Here is a 25,876-nt window from a genome sequence, read left to right as displayed (position 1 = left end):
TGTCCCTTACAAGGCTTCTAACTACTGTACTTCTTACAATTGAATACAATCTGGAGAAGGCACGTACCAGCATTTACTTACATACTGCAATAAATTGGAAAAACCACAAAATTGTTGATACTCTGACTTTGAGAGTAAAAGCTGAATGAGGTGATGTTCTCTGTCACATGCCTTCTTTCAGAATCTGGGAGTCAGAGTTCTAAACAACAAGAGAAAGAGATATGCCTCTTAAAGCCTAATTACAGCAGACAAAGGAACAGACCCTCAGCCAGCGTGAATCGCCACAGAGCCATTTACAATAGTTGGGGATCTGATCCAAAGACAATGACATTAAAATATACTGAAGCACATCCAGAACATGGTCTAGTTTATATTCTGCTGGTGTAGACCCTAGCAGAGGTCCTGGTACTGTAAAGTCAACATGACACAAAGGGGGCAGAGATAAACCAAAATTGGGCTGGTCTGGCCAGCCATGTTGTGCCCAAGGCAAATGAAGGGAAATGTGGCTTAGTATATTGACCTGTGTTGCCTCTACCAGCATGAGAAGACCATGAGACTGTACATAACCCCAGTAAAGTTATGACAGATGCATCTTTTCTGTCCCTTTAAAAAAAAAAAATCAAGTTAGATCCACAGTTCAATATAGTTGTAACCTTTCCCCCAGTAACATTTCATATCTCATGGGATTTTCTTTCAATCAAGGTAATAATATACTTATCAACTGCATGTCCGCCAAATATATTGTAGTTATCACCAGCAAACATACCAATATATAAAGGGTCTGACCACATAGTTCTGATTCAGGCCAGTAGGACAATATATTTAAGAGAAAATTATATGTGCTTAACAAATCGTTCAATACACTGTGCAGTTTCAGTTGATTTCAAATGAAACAGCCCCTTAAAAAAGGGACTGCTTTTGTCTACATACTATATGCTCTAAAGAAAATGAAACAGACTAGAAGATACTGCGTAGACATAAGAGTGAAAGGGGCTTTGCTCTTCCTTCAAGGATTTGATCCAAAGCCCAGTGAAGTCAGTAGGAGTGTTATCAATTTCAATGGATTTTGCAGCATGCTCGTACATTACTGGGAATTTGTTTTCTGTGGATATTGTTAGCACTTGCTGTTGTGGGTTTCTGGAAGCTTACTTGAAAAATTAAATCTTAATATAAACATTGATTACTTTTTCAAAATATTAACAGTTTGTTTTGATAATACAAGGGTATAGTATATTTTGGTTATCCTAGGTATAGTTTAACACAAAATTATATTTTCAAATATATTACACTAAACACAGAGTGAGATTCTGTGCTGTGCCACAGAGCTCACATCCTGGTGGAGCTCTGTACATTGCCATGTACATTGGCCAAACCAGACAGTCTCTACACAAAAGAATAAAGGGACAAAAATGGACATCAAGAATTGTAACATTCAAAAACCAGTAGGAGAGCACTTCAATCTCCCTGGAAACTCAATAAGAGACTTAAAAGTGGCAATTCTTCAAAAAAACTTCAAAAACAGATTTCGATGGGAAACTGCAGAACTGGAATTAATTTGCAAACTTGACACCATCAAATTAGGCCTGAATAAAGACTGGGAGTGGCTGGGTCACTATAAAAATAATTTTCCCTCTGTTGATACTCACACCTTCTTGTCAACTGCTGGGAATGAGCCACATCCACTTTGATTGAATTGACCTTATTAGCACTGATCCCGTACTTGGTAAGGCAACTCCCATCTTTTCATGTGCTGTATATTTATATCTGCTTACTGTATTTTCCACTCCATGCATCTGATGAGGTGGGTTATATCCCATGAAAACTTATGCCCCCCAAAATTTGTTAGTCTCTAAGGTGCCACAAGGACTCATCATTTTTATCCTAAGGGAAGTGAGCTATGACTTAAGCCACCTTAGAACCCTACCTGTCCAGGAGGACTCTGGGGGCTAGAGGGGCCCCACTGGCATAACAGTTAACCCTGGGGCTTCTATAAGTTACATCAGACTCTTAGACTATTGTACAAGCAACAGCACGACTTGGAATCTTCACAATGACTTGTGATTACTGTTCCCAACACACTCGCTTCTGCCTCCTCGCCCAGCCCCTGGCACCTCTTTCTATAAAAGGGTTTGTGTAGTGGTCCTTGGATAGGGTGATCATACATGCTGTTTTGACCGGGCAGTCCCTTTAAGCCCGGTCCTGATATTTTGGCAAAAATGGGCATTTGTCCCATTTGTTCTTGCCAACTTGATCAGTTGGCAAAAGCAAATGGGACAAATGCCCACTTGTGTCAAAAAAGTGGGGTGCGGAGGAACATGTGGTGGGGTGGGGGAGTGGTGATGGCAGTCCAGTGCTGGGGTGAGGCCAGCTTCAGCCTTGTGTGGCAGGGCTCAGGCCAGCCCTGTGTGTGTGTGTGTGTGTGTGTGTGTGTGCGCGCATGCGCGCGCGTGCACACAGGGATGAGCCTAGTCCCCATGCAGTGTCCCATTTTCCCTTTTATCCACTGTCTTCTGCAATGCCTGTGCTCAGGGAATTCTCCCCAGGCCAGAACAGAGGCTTTTAAAGCTCCTTTTTGCTGTGCCTGTTCTTTTATTGGGTGTACAGGGGCCAGAAGGAAAGTGAGGATCACACCCTTATCTTCCTCCCCTCTGATATGTTTCTATTTGTTCATACTATGTTTGCTCATCACTAAACAGGACAATTACTGAGCACCTATAATCTCCACTGGTTTTGTTGGGAGTTGCAGGTTCTCTGCAGTTGCTAATGCTTGTCTAATGCTATGTGTTTAAATGAGTGTGTACTGCATCAGGTCAGTCACATCGGTTCCAGAAATCAATGTACTATGGTGAACCTGACACAGCATGCTCTCTTCCATAGCAAAAAAGGCTGATGGCATATTTAACAAACATGGTTATAAACAAACATCTGCTCTGCAATCAAATCACTGTACAGACAGTACTTCTGACAATAAGGAGCATCCACAGACAATCCCCTACTCCTAACAGGAGTAGGAATGAGGTGATAACAAGCAGTACTCAGCATACCTTCCCCAACCCATTCCCACCATACATATACAAAACCCTCCCTATCTCCATTATTGCCAACCCCAAAGGTTCAAAAATCATGCATTTTTTTTCTAAGTTATAGTGTGTGTGTTTGGCCTGTCCTGATATTTTAAACCCCCTCCCTCCAGAAAGAATTGTTGTCAATGCTTCCAAATTTCTCAAGGCAATTTTGGCCCCTGCTGTAGGAACTCTCACCCCCATATCTGCCAGTCCCCCTACCCAGCAATTAATTCTGTCCCCCATCCACCACATGAATTGCACCCTCACATCAGTTCTACCCCGAAACCATCCATCCTCCCCTCCACCTCTGCTCCTCCTGGGCTCTTTACCTCGCTCTTCCAGGCCTTGTGGGGGAAAGGCTGCAGCAGAGTCCCCTTCTCCTCCTTCCAGGCTGGAGGGGCAGTAGAGTTGACAATCTTTAATTGAAGAAAAGGAGTACTTGTGGCACCTTAGAGACTAACAAATTTATTTGAGCATAAGCTTTCGTGAGCTACAGCTCACTTCATCGGCCACAAGTACTCTGAAACCTTTAATTAAAAATTAATCTTTAATTCCTGGATGGTTGGCATGTGATAAAACCTCCAGGAATAAGGCCAACCTAAACTGGTAACCCAAGGGAGCATTACTAGGGGTTCATCATCCCCCCTTCTGCCCCTTCCCAGGCCTGGTGTTGCAGGGAAGGAGAGAAGCCATTCCGGTGCTCACGAGACTGAGCAGAGCTACTGAGGTCTTTCTGCTCCACCCTCCTTCCTCCATAGGATGGGAACTAGGGGTGCTGCTGCACCCCGCTCTTGAAGTGGTTTCTATTATATACAGAGTTTACACTTTGATTCAATGGCTCTCAGCACCCTCACTATACAAATAGTTCCAGCACCTCTGCCTTCCTCCCTCCTTGAGGGGCTTGGGCAGACTGTTCTGCCTGCTTCCTGAAGCAGCTCTGACTGGCTGCTCTTCCCAGCAGGTGGGGCAGCCAGTCAGAGGGGGTTTCCTCCATCCTAAAATGAAATTTGCGGTGGGGCTGGAGCTTCTCATATCATGAGATTGGTTCCAGGCCCAGCCAAACTCGTATGGAGTCCTGAACAAACAACAAGAGTTGGCAACACTGCATCTCACCCATCCTCAGGAAACACCCTAGGGAGGATTGGTCATGGGTTCACCAGTTCATCCACCCTAGGTCCCAAAAGCTTCTGGTTTTATGCTGCTTACTGAGTTCTTTCAATACCATTTTCTATTTCATCCATTTACTACAAGTCTCAAACAAACCAAAATAAAAAAAGAATCAAAGCTCAGTTATTGTGAAGCATATTAAACTAAGAACAATATACCATCAAATCAACATAAAATAAACAAAGTCAGTCTCTATATTGCATTGGAATTAAATCATTAAAATCAGTACCAAAGATAATCCTCAAATTCTAAAAGTGAATCTAAAGGTTGTTGTCTACTTGGTTATAAAAGCCCAGCTACAGAATTTTATTCAAATTAATCACATCTATGCTCTAAATCTGATTATGTAGTTTAACCCTGAATCCAATTATAATCTAATGTCTGAACCACAGTCACTTATAATGCTTCCTCTGTAGATTTCAATTTTTATGTGGTGGCTAACCCTTTCCTCCAAACCCCCATACCCCAAAATAATACAACAGAACATTCTGAACTAGCAGAAGTATAAAAGCTCATGCTTACCAGAAATTACAGATGAGAATCTCAAGTCCCTCAAGACTTTAAGATCCAGTACACACTTTAAGAGACAATATTTAGGTCTGTTAAACCCACAGAACTTTTCTTTCTTGAACTTTCCCTGTGTGGGCTTTATGGGTGCTCACATAATGCATGCACACAGCCACACCTTAATATAAATATAAAAAGGGCAAGGACATCTCCGAGCTAATAAAAACAAAAGACAAAATCCTGGGCTAGAGGTCAGAAAGCTTAGGTAGTGAGATCTACATCTTGACAGAGGAAAGTTGCTTTAAAGCTCAGACAAAACATATCTGAAATATAAAGTTCATTTATGGTTCCTGAGAACGACCAGATTCCAGTCTCTAAAGTTCAACCAGAGTGCCTTAGCTGACCGTGTGTGTCAAGGTGGTGCAAAGGAATCTCAGGCCCTAAACACAGATTTTTATCTTTAAAGCATTCTATTTCTTTATATCCAGAAGCAAATAGGAAGAATGACATGGAGGGAACACTGCTAGGTTACATTACAGGTTGAGGACAAACAGTGATCATAATGTTCCTTGGCAGAGCGTGACTGAATAGTATTATTGCTCCAGAGAATTCTGGAACCCTACAGAGTCCCTTAGTGTCTGCCAGTATGGACATTAGTAACAAAATAAAATAACTTCCCTGTGCTAATGGGAGAAAGGATTAGCCTTGGATTTAATCACAAAGGGGAAATGAACCACACCCTCTATAGTTACAGCCCAGACAAAACTGGAATATACCTATCTACACGTTACAACATAAACAACCAAGGATAATCCCAAATTAGGTATTGCAGTCTTTGGGGGTTATTTTCAAATTAAATAAAACAAAAAAAACATTGTCAGATAGTGGTAGAGGTCACACAGGACAATAAGCCCAACCAATTCAAACACTGGGCCAAAAAAGATTTCAGTTAGCTGTGATGGAAAGCTTAAACTTTAGTTGGGTGGCCTTGAACCACCATATCTGTACTGACAGCTTGTCTTTACTACCATGCTTCAGCTGTGCTGATGTATCGCATCTGGTGAAGACATGCTATGTCGACAGGAGACTGCTCTGTCAATGTAGTTACTCCACCTCACCGAGAGGCAGAAGCTATGTTGGTGGGAGAGCATTTCCCTCCAACATAGTATGGTCTAGACAGCAGTTGAAGTCCACGTAACTTATGTCACTCAGTGGGTTGGCTTTTCATACTCCTGAGTGACGTAAGTTACATCAACTTAAGTGGTAGCGTGGACAAGCCCTTAGACAAAAATTCCTATTCACTTTAACATACTTCCTGACTAATTATTTAAGAATCAGGTATTTGATCCCATCCCTGGATTCAAAGACACACTTTTTTAAAGAATAGCATTAGAACTTCACCACAGGATAATATTAATACTTCACATTTAAAGGTACCTTTCATCAGGCATTTTACAAATTTTTAACCAGCTTCACCACAGCCTTCCAAGTATCAAGCAGAGGAGAAGCTGGGAAATTAGGAAGAAAGCACTTCTTAAATGCATTCATTTTAAATTATAATTTGGGTTTCCAGGGCTGGTTGAATGTAAACACCTACAGGGTATTTAGGATCATATCTTGCCATATTATTGGAAAGGAAGTTTCCCCTACTTTTGCAATAGTCTCTGATTTTACCTCCAGAAGTCCTCAATGTCATAAAATACTGATAATGTCTATACTTTAAAGGACAAGAAAAAACGTTTTATTTTGCCTAGATGCATCCTTGGTCTCTCATTTCAGGAAAAAAAAAATCCAACACTACAAAGCAATTAAAAAAAATTCCCCCATGCCTAGTTACCCCATATAGACACATTTGTTTCAAGGAATAACATATATGTGATGTAATTCAAGACCAATTTATGCATCTACAGCAAGTTAGAACCCAAAAAGGTATATTCCTTGAACATTTAACTGCCTGAAGTAGGTAATACACATAAATGCACAATTCATTTGTTGGGATTTCCAGAAATCCCAATCACATCTACAGTCTTCTAGCCAAGCTTAAATCCTCTTGCCTCTGCCTACCCACCCAGGAAAACAAAGCAAACACTGCATCTTGCAATAAAGCTCATTTGTGCAGGGGACAGAGCTTTCTTATGGACCAGTTCATGACTCTGGAACATACTCCCACAGGAACATCAAAAACCTCACAACCTTCCAGTCCATGTGTTAGGCACCTTTCTTTAACCTGCTTTCTCTGATCTAAGACACAAAGTTGTGTGCACATACAAGACACATACATCAATCACACTGTACCCACAACTCTCCACATACAGAGACAAGGCGAGAGAACAAAATGCACACTTGTCACAGGGTCTACTCACCACAAGCAGTGTCTCCTGTTAGTCATCCTGGGGATTAGCTCTGCCAGCTTGCACTCTCCCTCTGGTGTTGACTTCTAATATCTTCTCCTGCTCTGCTGCCTCACTCACTCACTCCCCGGTCTGCAGCTTCCTCTCTATGGCTTGGTGCTCCGGCCAGGTCAATGAAGTCCTCCCATACCAGGGAATTCACAGTCTTTCCCAACCTGCTGTCTGGCTGGCACCTCCAACACCATTCACCATGCCCCAGTGGCTGGTAGTGGAACCCAGGCCCACTCTCTATGCCGGGTTCCAACCCAGGGACCTATAACAAGCAGCCATAGCCCCTGTACAGTCCTACTTCTTGTTGTTGTTTGCTTGGGCTTCTTCCTATATCAGTGGTGCCCACCCTCTCTAGTGGCCTCTAACTCACTCTACTCAAGTTATGATTGCAGCCTTTTTACCTACAGCCTCTCCCTGCAGCCAGCTACCTGGCTTTATACAGGACCCATGTGTTCCTGCACAGGTGAGCCTGTTCCTCTAATTAGGGCTTTTCTCTCAGCCTTGAATCTGCTAGATTAATTGGCCCATTTGGTCTCCATTAACCCCTTCCACTCCTGTGTGCGGTGGACACCCCAACATAACATGACAGATGTTAGTCATGTTGCTTAATGCATTACTAGAAAGTACTCAGAGCTTATGGTGATGAGGGCAGTATGAGAACCTATATAGACTGGAATAGCAGTGCCTTAAAGGTCAGGTGACTCGAGCTCTGTCGAATCAGGGAGAGAAATGGAAAATTCCAGAGCTGAGAGTCCTCTGCTGGCAATGCCCTGTCTTAAATTCCCTACATAAAAGTTACATCTTTGTAACCTTGAGCTTCCCAGCTGACCTGCACAGTTGGGTTAAAAAAAAGGAGTACTTGTGGCACCTTAGAGACTAACCAATTTATTTGAGCATAAGCTTTCATGAGCTACAGCTCACTTCATCAGATGCATACTGTGGAAAGTGTAGAAGATCTTTGCTACAGGGGTGTGTCTGTGCGGATTTGATCTTGTGCTTTTTCAGGGAGTTTCTTGAGCAAATGCTGTAGTTTCTTTTGGTAACTCTCAGTGGGATCAGAGGGTAATGGCTTGTAGAAAGTGGTGTTGGAGAGCTGCCGAGCAGCCTCTTGTTCATATTCCAACCTATTCATGATGACAACAGCACCTCCTTTGTCAGCCTTTTTGATTATGATGTCAGAGTTGTTTCTGAGGCTGTGGATGGCATTGTGTTCTGCACGGCTGAGGTTGTGGGGCAAGAGATGCTGCTTTTCCACAATTTCAGCCCGTGCACATCGGCGGAAGCACTCTATGTAGAAGTCCAGTCTGCTGTTTCGACCTTCAGGAGGAGTCCACCTAGAATCCTTTTTTTTTGTAGTGTTGGTAGGGAAGTCTCTGTGGATTAGTATGTTGTTCAGAGGTGTGTTGGAAATATTCCTTGAGTCGGAGACGTCGAAAATAGGATTCTAGGTCACCACAGAACTGTATCATGTTCGTGGCGGTGGAGGGGCAGAAGTAGAGGGCCTGAGATAGGACAGCTGCTTCTGCTGGGCTAAGAGTATAGTTGGATAGGTTAACAATATTGCTGGGTGGGTTGAGGGAACCATTGCTGTGGCCCCTTGTGGCATGTAGTATTTTAGAAAGTTTAGTGTCCTTTTTCTTTTGTAGAGAAGCAAAATGTGTGTTGTAAATGGCTTGTCTAGTTTTAGTAAAGTCCAGCCACGAGGAAGTTGTGTGGAAGGTTGGTTTTTTATGAGAGTATCCATTTTTGAGAGCTCATTCTTTATCTTTCCCTGTTTGCTGTAGAGGATGCTCTACATGAAAGAATAAATGGACACAAATCAGATGTCAAGAATTATAACATTCATAAACCAGTCGGAGAACACTTCAATCTCTCTGGTCACGCGATTACAGACATGAAAGTTGCGATATTACAACAAAAAAACTTCAAAACCAGACTCCAGCGAGAGACTGTTGAATTGGAATTCATTTGCAAATTGGATACAATTAACTTAGGCTTGAATAGAGACTGGGAGTGGCTAAGTCATTATGCAAGGTAACCTATTTCCCCTTGTTTTTTCCTCCCCCCCCACCGACGTTCTTGTTAAACCCTGGATTTGTGCTGGAAATGGCCCACCTTGATTATCATACACGTTGTAAGGAGAGTGATCACTTTAGATAAGCTATTACGAACAGGAGAGTGGGTTTGGGGGGGGGGGGAGAAAACCTGGATTTGTGCTGGAAATGGCCCAACTTGATTATCATACACATTGTAAGGAGAGTGATCACTTTAGATAAGCTATTACCAGCAGGAGAGTGGGGTGGGGGGAGAGAAAACCTTTTGTAGTGGTAAACACCCATTTTTTCATGCTTTGTGTGTATAAAAAGATCTTCTACACTTTCCAGAGTATGCATCCGATGAAGTGAGCTGTAGCTCACGAAAGCTTATGCTCAAATAAATTGGTTAGTCTCTAAGGTGCCACAAGTACTCCTTTTCTTTTTGCAAATACAGACTAATACGGCTGCTACTCTGAAACAGTTGGGTTAGATACTGTAGTCAATCTCTTAGGTACCTAATGACAAAACCATGAAGGACTTTATTCAGCAAAAGTAGCACTTTGAATTGAAACCCAGTGCAATCTCTGGAGCACAGACATAATGTATTAGTGAACTGCAGGAAAATGTATGCTGGGGAGTCAAAAAACCACAGACATCCTGGTCCAAAGCTACATCCAACCCAAACAAGGTGAAACAGTCCCCTCAATCCCGGAGGCTCTTACAATCAAAATGAATAGCAAACTCAGCCACAAGCCTCCGAACCTCATCTGTGAAGAATGCAGAAAACTCCTATAAATGATCATTTGAAGGAGCTAGAAACAAGGTGAATTAATTTAGCTGGCTGCTTCCTTGTCCTGTTCAACTCATTAGCTTCTAAAATTGTATTTATCTATTCACATTGAACATACCTTTACTTTGACAATACCTTGCAACAAAGCCCGTTGCCAACTGTGCCCACATATCAATTCAGGGGACGCCATCATAGGGCCTAATCACATCAGCCACACCATCAGAGGCTCGTTCACCTGCACATCTACCAATGTGATATATGCCATCATGTGCCAGCAATGCCCCTCTGTCATGTACATTGGCCAAACCAGACAGTCTCTACGTAAAAGAATAAATGGTCACAAATCAGACATCAGGAATTATAACATTCAAAAACCAGTCGGAGAACACTTCAGTCTCTCTGGTCACTTGATTACAGACCTAAAAGTTGCAATTCTTCAACAAAAAAACTTCAAAAACAGACTCCGATGAGAGACTGCTGAATTGGAATTAATTTGCAAACTGGACACCATTACATTAGGCTTGAATAAAGACTGAGATTGGATGCGTCATTACACAAAGTAAAACTATTTCCCCATGTTTATTTCCCCCCACTACTGTTCCTCACACGTTCTTGTCAACTGCTGGAAATGGCCCACCTTGATTATCACTACAAAAGGTTTTTTTTCTCTCCTGCTGGTAATAGCTCACCTTACCTGATCACTCTCGTTACACTGTGTATGGTAACACCCATTGTTTCATGTCCTCTGCGTATATAAAATCTCCCCACTGTATTTTCCACTGCATGCACCCGATGAAGTGAGCTGTAGCTCACGAAAGCTTATGCTCAAATAAATTTGTTAGTCTCTAAGGTGCCACAAGTCCTCCTTTTCAATATCTTAAATGTTACCTCCAGGAACATAAGGAAAACCTTGGTTAAGTACATTTCTTTTTTTCTACAATGATTGTCTTTTTCCAAATTTTCTCTGGAGTGAAAGTCCTCCTTTCAACTGGTTCCACTAAAGGGTTAAATAGAACAAAACCAAATTAATAAATGAGGTGAAAATCTGCTCCTCAGATGGTGGGTAAATGATCAACAGTAGCTGACTCCATGTAAATTGCATTCAGTGAACCTGCATAGGAGTTTGGAAGGAAAATATTATTTTTTCAACATTTTACTCCATATTTGTCTTCATTCCAATTCATTTTTGGTTGATTAAAAAAAAATGAACTGGCAGCATTTATTATTTCCAAGATGTTATTTAAATTGCTTTGTTTACTCTTATTTTTAAACCAGCTCTAAAGGGACATATACACAGAGAGAAAAACCCTCATTATGTGATTCTGAAATCCCCAATATGATTTTACAGTTTCTAGATTCATATTGCTTGACTGAAATGAGTCCATTGTTAACAGCCGACTGGTTTTTAAAGCAGTGGATAATCAGTTGGGTAAATTACCATTTATTTTCTTTAGGACTTATGTACTTTGGGACCAAAAGCCCACAAGTGACTGGCTTCCTGCTTAACTGCTTTAACAATGAGGCTCTCTCTGGCATTGTATGGGGCAGAGCTATGGAGCTTGAAGAAAGCAAATGAATATTGACTTGCGGTGGTGGAGATGACATGTCTCAGGAGGATCCCTGGTGTTAGCAGAAGACAGAAGCTGAGAAGTGATGACACCAGAAGCATGCTGTGAATAAAAAGAAGCTGCAAGCTGTCATGAGAGAATAGAAATTATTGCTAAGTGGGAGGTGCACTTACATCACATCTGACACCAAAGAAACAAAGGAATTAGTTCCCTGTAAACGCTCTCTGACTAGGTGCTGTAACAAATGCCTGCCTATGTGGTATGTGAGCAGTACATCAAATATGATTTATCATGTCTCCTTATTTAGGAAAAGCAATGTTATAGTAGTACCAAGTAAGATGGCAGAGCATTTGTCAGTAGTTTCATTAAAAAATTGTATTTTAAGGTATTTCAACAAGAATATTTCACTCTAGGCTGATTTTTAATGTCCTTTTTCCTGTTGCTACCCCAGAAAATAAATTTGCTTGTTTGAGAGGTATTTTCATTAGCCACCCATTTAAAAGCTTTTTTTTTTTTTTTTTTTGGGGGGGGGGAGTATGGATGGAGTTTTTCACTATCAAATTATTAGAAACAGAGGTTCTGGCATTTTTAAGAGGACCCTCTGGTTCGCCCAGATCCTCAGCTGGTGTAAATTGACTTCAGTGTTACATATGAGAGATCAGTGTTTTGTGAGGTTTTTTTAATGTTTATTTGTATCGTGCAGCCATAATGGTTTTGATGGGTGAACTTCAAAGCATTCTGTGGAGCATCCACAAGTTTAGACGCTCAAACTTTGTCAACTATGCAGATCTCTTGAATCTAAGACCTTGAGCTGAGAATCTTAAAATCTCATGACATTTCCTGCTTCTAGTTGGGCTGGAACTGCCATGAAATACCATAGCCTCTCCTCGAGGCATTTCTGTATCTCTGCTTCTTTCCTGATTGGCAGAAGCTGATATCCATACATAATAAAACTTAACTGTTTTAAACTTCCAAACAAATAAAACAATTGGCTTACATTTGAATTATGTCAGCGTGTTCACAAACCTGGTAATGTTGAAGAGAAAGCAGGATAAGTTAGGGGGAAAAAAGTTTCCATGCTCAACCTTGAGATCCCTTCTGCAATCTCAGTATTCAGACTCACTCATTAATCATTAATCCCATCTACATGGAAGGTGTACTCTGCACAAACTCCGGAAAAACAGAAATATTTAAATATCTGGCAGCAGTTAAAGCAGGCCATACTTTTTATGTCAGAAACCAATATGCATGAAGACCAACTCATATTGCTAGTTAAATAGGTGCTTGCATAAAAGACAGGCGATGTTACAAAAGCAGGCCTTTACTTTGAAGCTTTATTATGACAAGAGCAATTACATGCTTCTGGGGCCTGAGCCACAATTTAGAGGAGGAGATGCTGAAAGGACAGAGAAAAATGAGAGATGCAAGAAGAACGGTTCAGTCCTCTCTTTCTTTCATCCAATTGTGTTTGACAGAGCATCATACGAGAAATACCTTCTATTTATATATTTTTGTTCTTATACAGGTTGTCGTCATTAAAAAGTGAGTTCAATAGTATTAAACCTTGGATAAAGCTCAGATGTAAATACTTTGTAGTGTAAATTTATATGTCATTGTCAAATCTTGCACTATTTATAAATCATTCACCAATGTCACAGAAGAAGCAGAACTGCCATCTTTTTCACAATCATGTTAAAAATTTTCTGCATGTTCCCCACAAGACTGGTTGAGGAATGTGTAACTGCTACAAGGCCCGATGCTACAATTTTTTTTTTTTAAACAGAGAGCACTCTACAGGCAGAGCACCACCCCTTTCTTGGGTTAGAAGTGAATATACATTCGATTTCACATTAAATATATGGCATTTGGACCTTTCACACAGCTGATCGTTAATGAGCTTGATTGGTATTTCTCTTGTATGGTAGCTTTAAGAATTCTGGATGCTTTTATTAAGCAATGTAAAAGGATGCAGAATTTGGAGAACAAGTTTATTAACACCATCTCTCATAAGGAGAATTATGAATCAGCAGACTGGGATAATACTCACAATTTGGTATACCTGTGAATTTGCCACTTTGTACAATTTCTACAACAATGATCCCATTATCAATGATAAAACCACAAGACTGTGGTTAGGAGGTTGACAAAATATTTGTGTGGTCAGGATGTGACAGTATACACACATCACATGCTATCTGTGGCATGGTCTGCATTAAATCCAGAGTAACAAAATGCAGTTTGCTTTTGTAAAGCTATTGAGCTCCAACTAGTACTTGAGCTCCCAGTGCTCAGGTCTTGAGTAAACAGATCTTGAGAACCACAAACTATAGCTGAAATAAGATCTAGTTGCAGAAGTGCCTCATGACCCCATTCTCCTCTATGGGTCGGGCTCCCTGGCTGGATTACATTTCCCATGATGCACCACAGTTTCGCACCTGGTGATGCACAGTGGTGCATTACAGGAATCCCATGACCACAGTGCATTGTGAAAGAGATAGTCATGCTGGGGAGCCCAGCCCATGAAGGAGACTGGGGAATGAATCATCCAAACCACAGCTCCTATTGGGCATGACAGTAACTCAGTGGGACACAGACTAATATCAAACTGACTTGAAACCAAGTATTTTGCTGTTTCTGAATTGATTTTTTTCTGAACTTTCTGTTCCACAAAAAGTTACTTTTTATCCTGATTTAGGACAAAAAAAAAATAGAACGAATGGAATTTCCCATGGGATGGAAATTCTAATTTTTGACCAGTGGTCAAAGCCACCGGTATTTTATTCTCCACCCCATCCCACAAATACACACACACACACAGAGGCTGCATCTACATTTGGTGCTAGGGGTGTGATCTCCAGCTTGTGTGGACATATTAGCATGACCGCTCATCAAGCTAGCACTCTCAAAATAGTAATTTAGCTGTGATAGCAGAGGAAGCAGCAAGCAGTGGAACAGGCTAGCTGCCCCAAGAAGGTACCCACAGGGTCCAGATCAGTTTGCATTTAGGGTGGCTAGCCTGTGCTGCCACGTACAACTGCCCGTGCTACTGCAGGTATACTGACACCTAGACACCCATCAGATTTTACACCCACATATTTTTAGTGGATTAGCTCACGGAGAGCTAGCACGATTATGTCTACGTGAGCTGGGGATCATACTAGGAACTCAACAGAGACATACCCAGGGAGAGAGAGCAAGAAAGAGAGACTGACTGGGGACAGCCAACATATTTTAAAATGAAAAGGAGTACTTGTGGCACCTTAGAGACTAACCAATTTATTTGAGCATGAGCTTTCGTGAGCTACAGCTCACTTCATCGGATGCATACTGTGGAAACTGCAGAAGACATTATATACACAGAGACCATGAAACAATACCTCCTCCCACCCCACTCTCCTGCTGGTCTCTGTGTATATAATGTCTTCTGCAGTTTCCACAGTATGCATCCGATGAAGTGAGCTGTAGCTCACGAAAGCTCATGCTCAAATAAATTGGTTAGTCTCTAAGGTGCCACAAGTACTCCTTTTCTTTTTGCGAATACAGACTAACATGGCTGTTACTCTGAAACCATATTTTAAAATGGTCTCTGAGAAACAAACTAGACACCTATCAGATTTTACACCCACATATTAGGCCAATTCCCCTCTCATATACACCAGTGCAAATCCATGGTAATTCTATTACTTCATAGGTTCTGTGAGCAGAGTGCTGAAATGTAGAGCTCTGGAGACCCTTGATCAAGATGTATTATATATATTCTAGGATTAAATGTTTGCCCTAATTTACATATCATGAAACCCTATTGTAACCATTGGATTTGTATTTGTTGTAAGTCAGATCAGAATTATACCCAGAATATTTTTCTTTTTTAGGATATATGATAAATGTGTCTGTGTGTATAAAACAAAGCATTTAAAATCTGTCTGAAAAAGAACATGTTCATAAACAATGTTGGGCAGTGTTTAATAGTAATATAATGAAGCCCATCAAGGGAAAGCATAAAGATATTGGTAGAGCTCCACTACTCCAAGTGTATCTCTGAAGTGATTACCCTAAGTGACTCCCATTCCCATTACAGTCAATTAACAAGTCTCTCTGAATTATACTTACCTTATTACGGCATTCTTGACTCCCAAGAACAGCGTTATAGAGAAGAGCCAACAAACCCCCAAAATACCCATAGCTCCATTGAGAAGCTGCTATGGAATCTTAGATAGCTTCAATCAATTATTCAATGGCCCTGACAGATTAGTCTCCAAGTGCTACAAACATTTCAGGATAATTTACAGTAAATCCTCTGAAATGTCCAAGATATGCAACTTGAGAAACCAGATGCAGGTTCAAACATTTAAATCCCATCCCTAGTGCATATGCAGTACACACTTAAATGTGTTAGCTGTCACTATAAATTAGAACACACAATGACCTTCCTCCTATACTTAATTGCTCCTCAAGCAGGAATATGTTTCCTGAGATAAATTAATAATTGAAGTCTTCATAAATATGTCTGGCTCAGGTGATAATGAAATGAACACTGACAGGTAGCAGTGATTAAAATGTATTTTTAGATACTATTTATTTGAGTTAAACATCATTGTTGACAGAACAAGCTGTTTTCTTCTCATCCCATCCCTAGGACAAAAGCAGTTACGATTTTTCAAAAGCACACCATTGACCTAACTTTTCTCCCACTGAAATCAGTTGTAAAACTCCAGCTGACTTCCATGGCAGCTGAGTTGGGTCTGATTACAGACATCTTCAATGGGATATTCAAAAGCACTCGGCATTGGCCTGTCACCTCCAAATCATTCAGCTCCCAATTTTTTCCCACTTCCTCCCTTTCACCACTGTTAGGGCAGTAGAGGTATAGCTTCCTTTTCTTTGAATGAGAGCTCAAGCTATTAGCTCATTTCTGTATCCACTGCCTCTTCTCCTAAAGTCAGAAATGTGTTTTCTTGTCTCCCAGGACACTCAAGAGTCTACAAAACCCCTGCTAACTAAAACAAAGTTTATTTGTCATGGGGTCTAAATTGAAGAGAAAACTTAAAACAAAATGACTTAAGCAGAATATAAATTAGCTAAACAATTATTGCAATGAACACAGCTAGCTAGGCGGCAAAAAACGTTACACAGTGTGACAGAGTCGGGCCAGACGGCTTTAGAAGAGTAATAGAAGGCAGATATATTAGCCCCAGGCTAAGTAGGTCCCTTTTCCCTGGGTAAGGTAAAAGGGAAGGTTCCAGAACAATCAGGAACCTTCTGGACACAATTAAGATAGGCTGATTAGAACACCTGCACCCAATCAAGAAGCTGCTAGAATCAATTAAGGCAGGCTAATCAGGGCACCTCGATTTGTAGTGTGCATGTGAGGAGCTGGGAGCAAGAGGCACTAGGAGCTGAGCATAAGAACACGGACTGTTGGAGGACTGAGGTGTACAAGCATTATCAGACACCAGGAGGAAGGTCCTATGGTGAGGATAAAGAAGGTGTTGGGAGGAGGCCATGGGGAAGTAGCCCAGGGAGTTGTAGCCGTCGCACAGCTGTTCCAAGAGCCACTGTAGACAGCTGCATTCCACAGGGCCCTGGGCTGGAACCCGGACTAGAGGGCGGGCCCGGGTCCCCCCCAAATCCTCCCAACTCCTGGTCAGACACAGGAGGAGTCGACCTGGACTGTGAGTTCAGAAAAATGGCCAAGCTGAGGGCTGCCGTGAAGCTCCAAGGTGAGCAAATCCTCCAATAAGCGCAAGACTCACCAAGGTAGAGCAGGAACTTTGTCAAAACAGTTACAAAGAACATTAGACAAGCTAAATGGTATCCTTACCACTTAGAAAGGTCTTTCTCTCAAACCAGCTACTCATCCTGACTCTCTTTTAATGTCCCAGGAGGGTAGTCTGTATCCACAAAAACAACTAGGAGTCTGGTGGCACCTTAGAGACTAACAGATTTATTACGGCATAAGCTTTCATAGGTAAAACACCATTTCTTCAGATGCATGGAGTGAAAATTACAGATGCAGGCATAATATAATGACACATGAAGGGAAGGGAGTTACCTCGCAAGTGGGGAACCAGTCTTGACAGGGCCAATTCGATCAGGGTGGATGTAGTCCACTCCCAATAATAGATGGGGAGGTGTCAATTCCAGCACCCACTGAAATGAATGATGCAGTTAATATCTCAAAAAAATTGCCCCAGGCTCTCTGCAAACTCAGACAAACATCTCTGCATGAGATGTTACATGTGCTTCACATTCGAAGGTTTTCTTTCTAATAGTTAGAGACTCACTTTTAAAAAAAATACAAATGAAGCTGAGACTCTGGAGAACAAATCAGAATTCTGTCCAGCTCCATACAACTAGTCCTTCTGAAAGGTATGAGAATGTATTTGCCAAATAGTCTAGATGAACAATTTTTAGGCTATGGATTTTTATATTTTGAACATTCTGGTTCAAGAATTTATTGACCATATGATGCCGAATTCAGAACAAAAATTATGAAGTTTTCTGTTAAATCTGCTGCTTAGCTAATTTTATACAAAGGTACTTAATCCACAATTATGCAAAGACTCCAAAGTGTATTCACATCAGAGCACCAATATGCAGTAATTACTCATTTTTAGCATTATGTATAAGTGGTCTTTGAACCTTCTGATACTTCAAAATGTAAATCCTTCCTATGAATCTGACTTTGGCCACAAACTCTAATTATCTGCAGTTAGCTGAAGTAAATAGCCAACAATGTAAAATAGTGGCCATTTCCAAAAGTAGGGCTTGGTAAACTTTAGTTCAAATTAAATATATCTGCTAAACTATAATTGTTAGGATATAGATATTCAGGCCTGTCTGTAAAGGCCTGTACTCTAAGAATTTAGGTGTATTCTTATCACTTGGCTAGTTCTAGAGGTATAAAAGAAAGAATCAGAATCACGGTCTGCCGGTGTAAGGGCCTTCTCTTACTGTGACAGTATGAGGCCCTGTTCTTAAGCTAAGGCCTTTGGCTAAGCAACAGAGGCAGCCATAAGCTGGGAAGCGACTGGTCACATCCTCACATTCCAAACTAGTCACATTGAAATAAGGTGCTATTGGGCTGTTAGGAATACAATCCTGTCCTGATAGTGCCCATCACCTCCAGAGAAAGGGAAGTGCCTAGAAAATGTAAAAGGAAATTTAGTTTGATAGCATCCTGTCTGGCAAGAACTCACTTATCAATAGCTGGGATGTGAAATCCTCACTTCTGTATTGTTTTGTCATTATAGTTCCCACTTTGCTATTGTTTGTCTGTATAACCTCCGTCTGGTTCTGTGATTGTTTCTATCTGCTGCATAATTAATTTTGCTGGGTATAAACTAATTAAGGTGGTGGGATATAATTGGTTACATAATCATGTTACAATACGTTAGGATTGGTTAGTTAAATTTCAGTAAAATGATTGGTTAAGGTATAGCTAAGCAGAACTCAAGTTTTACTATATAGTCTGCAGTCAATCAGGAAGTGAGTGGGTGAGTGGGAATGGGAATCATGTTTTGCTAAGGGAGGGAATGGGAACAGAATGGGGGTGAGGAAATTGGAATCATGCTGTGCTAAGGGGGGGGGGGAATGGGAACAGGGACACAGGTAAGGCTCTGTGGTGTCAGAGCTGGGAAGGGAGACACTAAGGAAGGAAACTGGAATCATGCTTGCTGGAAGTTCACCCCAATAAACATCGAATTGTTTGCACCTTTGGACTTCGGGTATTGTTGCTCTCTGTTCAAGGAAGGACCGGGGAAGTAAGTGGGTGAAGGAATAAGCCCCCTTACAATAATTAACCCTGATTAATTAAACAATCTTTATAAAATCAAGTTCAGTACCCAGTAAACATAGCGAATGATCTATGATGTTATGAGAATTGTCAATTTGAATATTAGTGAGAAATGTAGCATATACATTCTTACTGCTATGTATGTTACATAGGTTACTATATTCATATACATCATTTCTCACTGGGGAAATTCACACATTAACCATTTCTGCTAAGGTAAACTGTAGGCTCACTCCTGCAAACCCTTCTACATGTAAGTAATGTTTTACTTTTATAGCCCTCAGTGAGTTCAGCAGAACTATTCACATGAGTAAGGCTAAGATTTTGTCACAGTTATTTTTAGTAAAAGTCAGGGACAGGTCACAGGCAATAAACAAAAATTCATGGAAGCCCGTGACCTGTCGCTGACTTTTACTGAAAATAACCATGACAAAATGGTCTGAAGTGGAAAATGTCACAGAAGTCTCTGGAAGTCATGGATTCTATGACTTCCTTGACCTCTGTGACAAAATCTTAGCCTTACACATGACTAATAGACTAGTCATGTCTGTCACCGTTTGCAGGACAAGGCACCGTCCACATGCAGAAAGTGTGATTTAAAAGCATGTCATGTGCTAAGTGACATAGTATATGATTTGCCTGGAATACATAAACACAGAAGATCTGAAAAAGAATTCTATGTGAGCTTGAAAGTTTCTCTCTCTCACCAACAGAAGCTGGTTCTAGAAAAAGATATTACCTCATCCACCTTGTCTCTGTAATATCAGGGGACAAACGTGGCTACACCAATATTGCCTAGAACAGGAACTTTGGTTTGCACAAAGGACTTGAATTAATGCATCAAAGTAGCTGACAAGCTTTTAAGCTGATGTATACGTCAAGGACTTAATTCAGGTTTCAGAGTAACAGCCGTGTTAGTCTGTATTCGCAAAAAGAAAAGGAGTACTTGTGGCACCTTAGAGACTAACCAATTTATTTGAGCATGAGCTTTCGTGAGCTACAGCTCACTTCAAGGACTTAAATTTCCCCAAACCACCCTATCATCCTCGCTGTGTTTGGTGAAAAAGTGCCATGCACATATTTATTAAACCCAAAATGCTGGATTCAAATTGCCTCAGTTTTCATTTCTAAGAGTTTGTTTCCATAAAAGACATAATGGAAAGTAATTTTGAACAGCATTACTGGTATTACCTCTAAAAGGCTTGGAATAAATGTCTAATCGGATGCATTATAAATGACAAATTTGTAGAGGCTGAGAGGCCATGTGCACGAGGGATATTTTCTTAGCACTGATTAATAGCTGAACTGCATTGAACCATCTACCAGAGTTTCAAACTCTGATAAAAAGACCAAGCTTATGTTAATAAGGTTTAGATAGTGAACTTGCTGACTTTGCTGTTTAGGCCCATGATCAAAAATTAGTTGAAAACAACACTGCCATGCAGCTGAACCACAAGTGAATTTCAAACATGTCCAAGTGAGGAATCAATGGTGCAGCTCAAACTGTAGCACAATACTGAGAAATCAGGGGGTTGAGGGCCATTCCGATAGGGACCTCTTTGAAGAGATAGAGCATGCCGAGTGAAAAGATAGGTTACCCTCCTTGACATGGGTAGCACTGTGTGAGTTCTGTGATGGTCATGAACTACAGGGTTACATGAACTATTTAGTGTACAAGTGCTTAGCCGAATTAAAGCCCTAAGCTGGTATGATAACAGGCAGTACACACCTGGAACACACAGTATGAGCACTGAGGAACCAGGTACTACAGTTGGTCAGAAAATGTGCGTTAAAATGAAATTTTGAAGAAAAATGGAAAAAAGAACGTAGAGTGCCAAGACAATGCCTGCCTTCAAATGTGAAGTGTTAAAAGCATTGGGTTTCCAACCCTCCCAACTGGCTCTCCCCTGGTAGCTAGATCTTAACATCTTGTGTTGGACACTAAGAGCTGCAGTGTGAATTTCAGTTTTTATGGGTGCACTGAAGGGAATAAATCTGTTGAACTGAAAGTAAGTGTGCTAGAGAAAGTGACAGTATGTTGATGTGCCTCAGTGTCCTGATGCTTGCAGGCTAATGCTTGCCAATTGGGATTGTGTTGCCTCAATTTATGATTTCCTTGCATTGTAGTGCATGTATTGCTGTGAGGAAATATAGTTATCCACCCTTAACTTTAAGTTTAAAAAGGATTTGATGTGGGGATATTATATCTGTGTACACACACACTGAACTTTAGAGAATCAGAAAAGACTCTGAGATGAAGACTGAAGGCAGATGCTTCCAGACCATTTGTGAGTGCTTTTTATTTCCCTTTATCCTTTCCAGAATATATTTAATTAAACTTTTTCCTGAGAGCTTGGTAATCTTCTATTTTTAAAATGAGCCTGCTCACCTGTAAGGTTGTTCCTAAGCTCTCACAGCTCTTTACTTTTATAATCATTATTGAGGCTATTAACCTTGGGATTGTAGAACCAAGCAGATATTCTGCTATTTACTCAGCTTTCCTTCCTCCCTCAAAAATCAGAGTTATGATCAAAACAGAAACAATATACTGTTGCCTGCCTTGAGATAGCATTAGCATAGAGTTTATTTTTGTTAAGGTTCTAGAGGAGCTTAGCAGTTAGGCTCCATTATCAAAATGATTAGAGCAGTGAATCACTATAATGACCTATGTGTATATAAATCATAGTGGTTTGCTAATACAAACGTATAGCCATCTCTGCAATCTAAACCCAGCACCATCTATTTCATATGGCTGTTATACCATCAGTGGACAAAATTATGAAGGTGGTATGTCTTTATGTTAAATTAAAACTTTATTGCATTGTGGGTGGGATTATCAAATCCCCCTAAAAGATTTGGACGCTCAGTTCCTACTAAAAGTGGCAAAGAGTCCTGTGGCACCTTATAGACTAACAGACATATAGGAGCATAAGCTTTCGTGGGTGAATACCCACTTCGTCAGATGCATGTAGCGGAAATTACCAGAGGCAGGTATAAATATGCAAGCAAGAATCAGGCTAGGGATAATGAGGTTAGTTCAATCAGGGATGATGAGGCCCTTTTCTAGCAGTTGAGGTGTGAACACCAAGGGAGAAGAAACTGCTTTTGTAGTTGGCTAACCATTCACAGTCTGTGTTTAATCCTGAGCTGATGGTGTCAAATTTGCAAATGAACTGAAGCTCAGCAGTTTCTCTTTGAAGTCTGGTCCTGAAGTTTTTTTGCTGCAGGATGGCTACCTTTAAATCTGCTATTGCGTGTCCAGCGATGTTGAAGTGTTCTCCTACAGGTTTTTGTATATTGCCATTCCTAATATCTGATTTGTGTCCATTTATCCTTTTATTTAGGGACTGTCCAGTTTGGCCAATGTACATAGCAGAGGGGTATTGTTGGCACATGATGGCATATATTATATAGGTGGACGTGCAGGTGAATGAACCGGCGATGGTGTGGCTGATCTGGTTAGATCCTGTAATGGTGTCGCTGGTGTACATATGTGGGCAGAGTTGGCATCGAGGTTTGTTGCATGGATTGGTTCCTGAGTTAGAGTTACTATGATGCGGTGTGTCGTTGCTGGTGAGAATATGCTTCAGGATGGAGGGTTGTCTGTGGTCGAGGACTGGCCTGCCTCCCAAGGCCTGTGAAAGTGAGGGATCATTGTCCAGGATGGGTTGTAGATCACTGATGATGCATTGGAAAGGTTTTAGCTGAAGACTGTATGTGACTAATCTAATTGCCTTCTATGATGAGATAACTGGGTCTGTGGATGAGGGGAAAGCGGTGGACGTGTTGTTCCTTGACTTTAGCAAAGCTTTTGATATGGTATCCCACAGTATTCTTGCCAGCAAGTTAAAGAAGTATGGGCGGAATGAATGGACTATAAGGTGGATAGAAAGTTAGCTAGATTGTCAAGCTCAACGGGTAGTGATCAATGGCTCCATGTCTAGTTGGCAGCCGGTATCAAGTGGACTGCCCCAAGGGTCGGTCCTGGGGCCGGTTTTGTTCAATATCTTCATAAATGATCTGGAGGATGGTGTGGATTGCACCCTCAGCAAGTTTGCAGATGACACTAGGCTGGGAGGAGAGGTAGATACGCTGGAGGGTAGGGATAAGATACAGGGAGACCTAGACAAATTAGAGGATTGGGCCAAAAGAAATCTGATGAGGTTCAACAAGGACTAGTGCAGAGTCCTGCACTTAGGACGGAAGAACCCCATGCACCGCTACAGACTAGGGACCGAATGGCTCAGCAGCAGTTCTGCAGAAAAGGACCTAGGGTTTACAGTGCATGAGAAGCTGGATATGAGTCAACAGTGTGCTCTTGTTGCCAAGAAGGCCAATGGCATTTTGGGCTGTATAAGTAGGGGCATTGCCAGCAGATCGAGGGACGTGATCGTTCCCCTCTATTCGACATTGTTGAGGCCTGATTTGGAGTACTGTGTCCAGTTTTGGGCCCCACACTACAAGAAGGATGTGGAAAAATTGGAAAACGTCCAGCAGAGGGCAACAAAAATGATTAGGGGACTGGAACACATGACTTATGAGGAGAGGCTGAGGGAACTGGGATTGTTTAGTCTGCAGAAGAGAAGAATGAGGGGGGGGGATTTGATAGCTGCTTTCAACTACGTGAAAGGGGGTTCCAAAGAGGATGGATCTAGACTGTTCTCAGTGGTAGCTGATGACAGAACAAGGAGTAATGGTCTCAAGTTGCAGTGGGGGAGGTTTAGGTTGGATATTAGGAAAAACTTTTTCACTAGGAGGGTGGTGAAACACTGGAATGCGTTACCTAGGGAGGTGGTGGAATCTCCTTCCTTAGATATTTTTAAGGTCAGGCTTGACAAAGCCCTGGCTGGGATGATTTAGTTGAGGATTGGTCCTACTTTGAGCAGGGGGTTGGACTAGGTGACCTCCTGAGGTCCCTTCCAACCCTGATATTCTATGATTCTATGATTCTATGGCCAGTGGAGTTCTGTTGGTTTCTTTCTTGGGCTTGTCTCACTGCAGGAGGCTTCTGGATACACGTCTGGCTCTGTTGATCTGTTTCCTTATTTCCTCGTGCAGGTATCATAGTTTCGAGGATGCATGGTGAAGATCTTGTAGATGTTGGTCTCTGTCTGAGGGGTTGGAGCAGATGGTTTACAGATCCAGACTAACACGGCTACCCCTCTGATACAGTTCCTACTAGAAATTAATGGAAATTGCATGTTCAAATCCTCTTCTAACTTTGAAAATCACATACTGAATATTCAGTTGTACTTTCCTATTTAACTAGTATAAGATTGTAACTCATGGATTTCCATTCCACCTGCAAAAGGGGCCATCGTTCATACTAATAATGTGTCTTTAAGGGATGTTGTCACACTGCTCGGAGGCCAACATTTACCGAGTTAGCACAGAGCGGTCTCTGAGATATACTACATTTATGCCTTATTCTAAATTTAGAGGAGTACTGTAGTGTCTTCAATCCCACTGTGTGATAACTGTCACTAAACATTGACTTAAGGCCAGTCTACACTACAGCACTACACCAGCGCAGCTGCATTGCCACTGTAGTGCATCTGGTGAAGATGCACTATATGGATGGGAGAGCACTTTCCCATCGTCATAATTACTCCATCTTGGTGAGAGGTTAGTGAAAAGGTTTTTCCTGATATCCAATTTAAACCTCCCCCACTGCAACTTGAGACCATTACTCCTCATTCTGTAATCTGGTACCACCGAGAACAGTCTAGATCCATCCTCTTTGGAACCCCCTTTCACGTAGTTGAAAGCAGCTATCAAATCCCCCCCTCATTCTTCTCTTCTGCAGACTAAATAATCCCAGTTCCCTCAGCCTCTCCTCATAAGTCACGTGCTCCAGCCCCCTAATCATTTTTGTTACCCTTAGCTGGATTCTTTCCAATTTTTCCACATCTTTCTTGTAGTGTGGGGCCCAAAATGGACACAGTACTCCAGATCAGACCTCACCAATGCCGAATAGAGGGGAATGATCACATCTCTCGATCTACTAGCAATGCTCCTGCTCATACAGCCCAAAATGCCATTAGCCTTCTTGGCAACAAGGGCACACTGTTGACTCATATCCAGCTTCTCGTCCACTGTAACCCCTAGGTCGTTTTCTGCAGAACTGATGCCTAGCCGCTTGGTCCCTAGTCTGTAGCAGTGTATGCGATTCTTCTGTCCTCAGTGCAGGACTCTGCACTTGTCCTTGTTGAACCTCATCAGATTTCTTTTGGCCCAATCCTCTAATTTGTCTAGGGCCCTCTGTATCCTATCCTTACCTTCCAGCATATCTACCACTCCTCCCAGTTTAGTGTCATCTGCAAACTTGCTGAGGGTGCAATCCACACCATCCTTCAGATCGTTAATGAAGGTATTGAACAAAACCAACCCCAAGACCGACCCTTGGGGCAGTCCGCTTGATACCGGCTACCAACTAGACATGGAGCTGTTGATCACTACCCGTTGAGCCTGACAATCTAGCCAGCTTTCTATCCACCTTTTATAGTCCATTCATCCAGCCCATACTTCTTTAACTTGCTGGCAAGA

At 41.6% G+C, this 25,876-nt stretch overlaps 1 long non-coding RNA gene across 1 annotated transcript in view; it reads right to left on the bottom strand.

Annotated features, from left to right (window-relative positions):
- Positions 1 to 1,583: 1,583 nt before the first annotated feature.
- Positions 1,584 to 25,876, bottom strand: part of LOC122464856 — a 31,264-nt gene continuing 6,971 nt past the window's right edge. The window contains exons 3-4 of the long non-coding RNA XR_006289250.1: positions 15,642 to 15,645; positions 1,584 to 1,612 (exon numbers count right to left, since the gene is read on the bottom strand). This is a non-coding gene — a long non-coding RNA (uncharacterized LOC122464856). The remainder of the gene's footprint in view (positions 1,613 to 15,641; positions 15,646 to 25,876) is intronic.

The sequence above is a fragment of the Chelonia mydas genome, chromosome 3 (genome assembly GCF_015237465.2).
Source record: "Chelonia mydas isolate rCheMyd1 chromosome 3, rCheMyd1.pri.v2, whole genome shotgun sequence".
Taxonomy (NCBI): Eukaryota; Metazoa; Chordata; order Testudines; family Cheloniidae; genus Chelonia; species Chelonia mydas.
Note: the sequence above shows the minus strand (reverse complement) of the source record. Positions and strands in the feature narration are given on the sequence as shown.